The sequence below is a fragment of the Protomyctophum bolini genome (genome assembly GCF_963924005.1).
Source record: "Protomyctophum bolini genome assembly, chromosome: 13".
Lineage (NCBI taxonomy): Eukaryota > Metazoa > Chordata > Actinopteri > Myctophiformes > Myctophidae > Protomyctophum > Protomyctophum bolini.
Genome location: NC_137874.1, coordinates 29,845,804 through 29,854,487, shown reverse-complemented (window position 1 = coordinate 29,854,487; position 8,684 = coordinate 29,845,804).

The window sequence follows — 8,684 nt, the reverse complement described above, 5'->3', positions numbered from 1 at the left end:
AAAGCCAGGAGACAAACTGAAGAAAAATGAAAAGAAATAGTAGGAAAGGGGGATACACACACACACACACACACACACACACACACACACACACACACACACACACACACACTTTGACACAGAACAGCTGTTGGTAGGCATTTGCAACAACAGCCTAGTCCCCACATTTGTTTATTTAGATTAGGCCTATATTCCTTTAGATTCAAATCTCAAACTCAAAATATCACTGGAAATACACATAATACTGAGAGGCACAAAGTTATAGGTCCTCAGAATCCAATCAAATGATACTGAATTTCTGAAGAAGCACAAAATCTAAATTGCAGTTTAGTACCCGGGTATCTCATCACTTGAAAATACAGCAGTCTTGGATGTTGCAGGAGTAATATTCGTCTCACTTAGCCAGACATTTCTCCACACTTGGTCTAATCACAGGTCTAGCACAGGAAAAGACTGGCTGAACCTATTATCCAGCCTAGATAGAGGGGGTGGAAAAAGAAAAAAAAAGAAAACTAGATTATTTCCATTAATAATGGAATAATGGAAATAATTTAATAAAGCCTTAGTTGTACTTATTTTGCAAGCGGAGTTAAGCACCAAAAACTACAGATCTACAAGCTCACAACGCGTCGTAACCATGTAGATCTGCTGTTAATGGGGAGCTTCAGAATAGTGTGAGAAGGGAGGGGATGATGATACAGAAGCCATTTGCACGGAGGGCCCGGGGGAGACATGGCTGACATACGGTTTGGTAGCATAGCGTTAAAACCAAGTTGGAGTACAGACAGGACCGCAATGGATAAATCACTGCATCCCGGAATTCCCAGGAGTATTATGACTTGCTATCATTAGCGAGGATTGCGAACAGAGATTGTTGGCACAACATGATATTTTCTGTCCCATTGGCCCCTTACTCGGGAGTCAAACCCAGGTCCCCCGCATGATCGCCCACATTTCTGCTGTTCTTATGCAATATCACTTGTCAACTTTAGTACCGGTATTCCCTTTTATTTAAATGCTACTGTATTTTAGAGGCAAGGAAGCAACCAAGGTACTCAGAAGGTGTGCAGATATAAAAAAATTAAAAATAGTAAAAAGGTGCTCCTGGGATCAATCAGGATAACACATCGATATAGAACAAAGCGGAGATCCGGGCACACTCAATGTCAAAAGAAGGAAAACTTTATTGAACCACTACTGTATTTTAGTCTGTTCTTAAAACAGACGGCGAGTATTATTTTTTGTGTGTGTGTGTGTGTGTGTGTGACTGTGTGTGTGTGTGTGTGAAAATAAAATAGTAAGAAAGGGGGATACACACACACATATATATATATTTACACTGCGTCCCCAACTGTACTGTACAATACAATCTCTCAAATACATTAACAAAAAAAAATGTAATGGTCCTACTTGGTAATGGTAATGGTCCTACTTTGCAACCAACAAAGCCTTCTCATGAATTACTGTAGAGTGCAAACTAACTAAGAACATTCATTACTAGAACATTCATGAACGAATTGCTGGCCTGGTAAAATATGAAGGCTTACTACAGTGGCTATATTACAAATTAATAATGCAAGCACAACTCCAATTGCACTGCACTGAAAAGTTCCTTTACATTTGTGGAGAATACAGCCTTCACAAAAATGCTCTTCATGCTCTTGATTCGGTTAGCATAGGTAGGCATACAGTACAACACATGTGTTTCATACACATACAGTACAACACATGTGTTTCATACAGTACAACACATGTGTTTCATACCTATGCCAACTAAATAAAAGGGCATTAATAAAAGGGCTAAAACTGCTATATCTAAAAAATGAATTAATTAATGAAAAAATTAAATCATAAATAAATGCAAAAATAAATAAATAAATATGCAAAGAAATATATAAAACAATAATTAAATGTATTTATGTGACTATTTATTAATTGTATTTATGTACACATTTAAATATGCATTTCAATTTACATGCACATCTAAATGCACATTTAAATGCACATTTAAATGCACATTTAAATGCACGTTGAATTGCACATTATATGTGCATTTAAATGTGTATTTCAAACTGCTTTTCCCAAGGGTGTATTTCATGAACCGTATGTTAATGAGGGGGCGTGTCTTGCCTATTCAGCCATTAGCAATCAATCCCAGAGCAATCAAACACCAAAAAAAATCCCATTCCGCCATTTAATTTTAGTTTAGGTTTAGTTGAATATATATTTTAATTGAGTTCTTGGCATCAAAATGTACTTAAAGTACCCAAAGTAAAAGTACTCATTATGCAGAATGCCCCTTTTAAAGTTTTCAAATGTATACAAATCTTTTGAAAATAGTATAGATCTCCAAGCTCACAAGCTTGTAGATAGTCTATTTTTTCTTTTAATGTTTTTTTGTGGCTTTCACCTTTATTTTATTGATTTTTTTTATAGAGGGACAGACAGTAGGCTGACAGGAAATGGGGGAGAGAGATGGGGGAGTGACATGCAGTAAAGGCCGTCGGGATCGGGAGTCGAACCTGCGGCACACTGCCAGACTCTGACTACCGGCCAAGGTGCCTGGACCGCTGAGCCACAGCCCAGGCCTGTAGATCGTCTATTTTCAAATGCCCGAAATCTATAGAGCGTTGCAGTCCCGCCCCCTTTCATGACGACGCCAGGCCCAAGAAATGATTCCCAATGCATTTTCCCCATAGACATTTCAAAAAGTTTTTATTTAAAGACAGTTACGCCGCGGACAAAGCCAACTGGAATTGTGACAAACCATGACAATAAACACAAAAAGAAGAAAAACAACAAAAAAGTGTTTCTTTGCAATTCTTTGTTCGGTCCAATTTTTTTTGTTTGTTGTCATGATTTGTCACAACTCGAGTTGGCTTTGTACGAGGCTTAAAAGGTCTTTAAATAAATACTTTTTGAAAAGTCTATGAGGAAAATGAACGGGGAATCATTTCCTGGGCCCTGGTAGGGGGCGGGACTCTATACAGGGCTATGTGTATGTTTTGTAATAATAATCCAAATATACAAACTAGGTATGTAGGCTACAATTTTGGGATTTTGGGAAGTATTGATATTGGAAAATACTCAAGTAAAGTACAAATACGTAATAAGTACAGTACTTAAAGGACCACTTTTCATATAATAGGTCCTCGCTAATAATCATGATAAAATGGCACCATTTTTTTCTACTTAGTCTGTGTCTCATAGGAGGGCTGTGGGCAGTTCAGAAACCCGTCCACCAGTGACATCATCATTAGTCAGATTTTTTTACAAAAATGTTTAGATTTGTATTATCGTGAGAACGATGGCTTCCATTTTCGCATTGCAACTTTTCAGACTAGAAAGCCTGCAGCCTGCAATCCAATTAGCTTGGATTCCCCATCGATGATATCACTGGTGGACGGGTTTCTGAACTCCCCACAGCCCTCCTATGAGACACAGACAGTAGAATGTATCATGATTATTAGTGAGGACCTTATATACTAAGACTTGTTTATATCACGGTCCCCCATTTTCAATTCATCAGAAAGATGGGTAACAGGTTTACAGGTCAAGTGGACACTAAGGCCCTCATTTATCAATCGAGTGTAAAATCTGCCACAGATTCGAGTGCAAGTTTCGTAGTACACCCACGTCGCCACGGCATTTACAAAGTGATCGCAAACAGCTGATCCTTCCTTAATTTCGTTCTGACGTTAATAAATGTGACGGCTGAAATCTATCTGGCACGCCCTATGAAATCAAGCCTCGCCCTCGTTTTTGCGACTGAACACATGAAATACGACCTGTGGGAACCATGGAAACAAAGTTTCTCCCGTGCCTTGCTGCCCGCCTCACCCACCTCTCTCACACACACACACACACACACACACACACACACACACACACACACACACACACACACACACACACACACACACACACACACACACACACACACACACACACACACACACACACACACACACACACACACACACACACACACACACACACACGCAACTTGCAAGCCCAACTAACTGGTGTCTTGTTAAATAAATAAAGAACGAACCCCTGCATGAATTAAATAAAGTTGTAGGCCTACCCTGTCTGTTTCCCTCTCACCTCGCTTGCCTTGCTGTCATGTCCACGCACGCACCTACATGACACGTACATCGACATCGCATCGCCATGAATGGAATTAGTTTGTAGGCTGCATGGCCTATATACATTTTACCCATTCGTGCGCAGTGCACGGCGAAGGCGTGATACTGCGCACTGCTGTGATATTAAAGTCCTGTGGGTGACATGCCTGCATGAGAGATAGGCTATCATGTCGTCAAGGCAGTCATAATAATCAACGTTTATGTAGTGATTTGATCATTGATGAACGAATCATAAACATATGGATGAAGGCTTGCATGTGTGCTGGTATGTGTTGGCGACGCACGCCGCGGTCCCGTCCTCCCGACCCTCGAAAATGATCTCGCTTTTATCTGAACTGTCAAAACTGTCAAAACCTGTCTAAGCACTTATTTAAATGGTGAATGATTAAGCCCCTTACGCCTATAGCCTGCTAGTACTTTCTACAAATAGGCAAGCTGTATGCTTGTCATTGTCACTTGGAAATAAAGGCGTGCAGTCCATTCATGCCTTTTTTTTATAATATCATAATCACATATGCCGCATCACCTTATGCGCTCCAAAATCATCTCACAAGTGCGCTCGCATAACAAGGCCAGTAAAGCACTGTTTGATTAAGCACAAACTAATACATTGTAAACATGTTATATTGTTTTTAATTGCGCGATTTTAATTACTTGTAAAGTTGGAAATCTCTCTTTTGTTTTTTACATACACATACCGTTTTATATTAACATTTTAGGAGTGAAAACATATGTTTAGATGCCTGTGACAGCGTGTCAGCAGTTCAGACAAGGCTGCTCCGCTTGCGTAAGACAGAAAAACAGCCAAGGAAAAAGCGTAAGCAAGCTGCGAAGCAGACGTTGGTTTTGAACGTTGTCAAGTTCAATTTCAAGCTTTGCCGGAAATGGTAAATGTCGAAAATGTCGGCGTGCACCCATATTTTGGCGTACGCACTACGCACGGTTGATAAATGAGGGCCTAAGTACAGCACAGGACAGCACAGCTGCACAGCACTACTCACTCAGGACAGACAATTTTTTTCAAAAGGTCAAACCGCTCTCCACAGCTTTAAGAACAGTGTTCTTTTCTTCATCATGTCTATTGGACTAGTATCCATTCAGTGTTGGAAAGTTGTAATCCACAAAATTACTTTAAAAGCGCCTAAAAGGCCTATTTCCTTTTGCCTACTTTCTACTTCACTTTCTATATTGAAGTAATTGCTTTGAACTTTTCAAAGCATTAAAGACAATGATAGACAGTGGCAAGAATTGTCCTATTGACGTCATCCACCGACCACCGATCATTATAATAAAAACAGACTGCAGGGAGAGTTTACCAGGTGCAGTCATATGCATGTTCTATATCCACCACTGTTAGGTATCCAAACCTTGTTAAAACAGGTACCAGTCAGGCAGTGTCTTTATTAAAGTGTTAATGTCAATTGGCATTTGGGAAATTGCAGCTCTCATCATGGTATGTTAGCACTACTACTACTACGTGTAGTGCTCAACATCAGCAAGAGTACACATGTTAACATGTATATGCTGGAATATTCAGGGTGACAAAATAGCAGCCAGGAGAATGAGACTTGCAGGACACTGCCAAAGACACCAGGAGCTGCCAGGCAGCAAACTGGTGCTGTGGGAACCAGCACATGGGCAGTGGGCACCGGTCACAAGAACTTTTTATTGGCCGACTGCAACAGGCACATACAGGTCTAGTATATTCAAAATAAACTAAAACTAAACTAAAATTGACTGGATGGGAAGACACGTACGCCCCCTCATTAACATACCGTTCATGAAATACACCCTTGGGAAAAGCAGCTTGAAATACACATTTAAATGCATATTTAAATGTGTAATTAAAAGTGTAATCGAACGTGTATTTAAATGTGTATATAAATAAAAATAGCAAATAGTAAAATAAATACATTTAATTATTGATTTAATATATTTATTTGCATATTTATTTATTTATTTTTGCATTTATTTATTATTTCAGTTATTCATTAATTATTTATTTTTTTTAGATATGGCAGTTCTAGCCCTCCATCATTTTCGCGAGTGGCTGATATTCTTTACTACATTGGCTACCATTGTAGCAAAACAATACAAACACTTAAAAGTGTTGGAGCAACATTAGAGTGCCTCAAATTGCGGTGCCTTTTCATTTAATATAGCCTATACTGTAGGTGTATATAATGTGCTTCAAACTATTTCAGTTTTTCATATTCCTGTGTAAAGTGCTCAAATCAGCAAGTCAAATTAGAACATGTAAAGCCCTCCATGATTCATTTAGGACAATTTTAATAATCTGGCTGGCTCTCAGTGTAAGGTGTGTACATGTAGGTGAGCTGCTCTCAGTGTAAGGTGTGTACATGTAGGTGAGCTGCTCTCAGTGTAAGGTGTGTACATGTAGGTGAGCTGCTCTCAGTGTAAGGTGTGTACATGTAGGTGAGCTGCTCCCAGTGTAAGGTGTGTACATGTAGGTGAGCTGCTCCCAGTGTAAGGTGTGTACATGTAGGTGAGTTGCTCTCAGTGTAAGGTGTGTACATGTAGGTGAGCTGCTCTCAGTGTAAGGTGTGTACATGTAGGTGAGCTGCTCTCAGTGTAAGGTGTGTACATGTAGGTGAGCTGCTCCCAGTGTAAGGTGTGTGTACATGTAGGTGAGCTGCTCTCAGTGTAAGGTGTGTACATGTAGGTGAGCTGCTCCCAGTGTAAGGTGTGTACATGTAGGTGAGCTGCTCCCAGTGTAAGGTGTGTACATGTAGGTGAGCTGCTCCCAGTGTAAGGTGTGTACATGTAGGTGAGCTGCTCTCAGTGTAAGGTGTGTACATGTAGGTGAGCTGCTCTCAGTGTAAGGTGTGTACATGTAGGTGAGCTGCTCCCAGTGTAAGGTGTGTACATGTAGGTGAGCTGCTCTCAGTGTAAGGTGTGTACATGTAGGTGAGCTGCTCTCAGTGTAAGGTGTGTACATGTAGGTGAGCTGCTCTCAGTGTAAGGTGTGTACATGTAGGTGAGCTGCTCCCAGTGGTGTTTGGTGGTAATGTAAGGTGTGTACATGTAGGTGAGCTGCTCCCAGTGGTGTTTGGTGGTACATTTGGAGAGCAACTGGAGAGTGGTCAACGCAGCAGTGTTGCTAATGCTGCACATAATTTGTACATCATGGAATTGATATTAATTACCGTAGTTCTAAAAAGAGAGAAGCTACTAAACTTACATTGATGTTTTGTCCGATGGACAATGTTCTTAATCGTAAAACCGTGAAGCCAGGTTTGACTTAAATGAAACAACACTACAAACAGAGGAATACTGCTGTGCAGCCAACAACAACATATCATGACAAGTAACGTGATGACTAATGCACTCTGATAACCCAATTCCTCTTGTATGATTGCTACAATATTGGTTCACCTCACAGTCATCAGAATAATACAAAACAATAGCTGACAGCTAATTGTTTGGGTGCCTCAGGTGTTATATGGCACAATACAATTTCTGACAACGCACTAAATTGAAATGGCCAATGCATTAAGGCGTGATAGTAATGCATGGATTAAGTCTTTTGTGTTGTCCATCTACAATTTAATAGGAATCTCACACAAAACAATCTGAACTCAGACCATGATTCTTAATGACAATGCCGAAAAAGCAAGTTGCATATTACAGATACACTGCAGTCAATTCCAACAAAGAAATATACTTAACAATGCAGCGGTCAATGATCTTTGAGTTACGAGTTTTGTGGAAGAAAATGGAAGTTAGGCTCCCATAATAATACTAATACTATACTAACACTCATTAGTACTCATTAGAATAATAGGAAATATGGCAGAAGTTGTTCTGCATGTACTCACAATCATGGTAATTAAATGCTCATTAAGTGCACCTTAAGTGTACCGAGAGCGATCGAGACAAAAATAATTGTGATAAAGTAAACATTGTAATTTGCTTGTTTTTCATTAGCTTTGTTTTCCAGTTCTGGGAGATGAACTGATAAGTCACACGGAGAAACTAATTAAATCACAGCATGAGGCATTTATACTGTAACTGGTCTCTCATGAATACTTCCAATAGGACAAAATCTCGGCAACTAAGTGGCGCGACCTAATGACAGTGTTGCTGTGAAAACGATGCTGAAATCCTCCCCCCACCTTGATGAAGTGCAAGCTACTAACTACAGTATTGCAATGAATTGAAAAGCGTATGGAATCTGGATGCGATGAGTGAGTGAATGAGTGAGTGAGTGTGTTCGAGTTTTTGTACCTGGCGGAGATTGCGCGTCACACGGACATCATGCCAGGCATTGTCATTGAACTTGCCATTGGCTGGTTCCACCAGCGCCTCGAAGGCACCGGAGCCCAGGTTGATGACCAGCCAGACCGCACCATTCCTCAGGGATAAGTTGACGTAATCGGCCGACTTCCCCGTGTGAAGCAGGAGGCCATTCCTCTGCAGCGTACGAAAGGACAGCGTGATCTCGTCCAAACTGCTCTGTATGGGTGTCTGAGACAGGTTGTAGCTGAAGAACTCGTTCCCTTTGAAGGTGGCCAC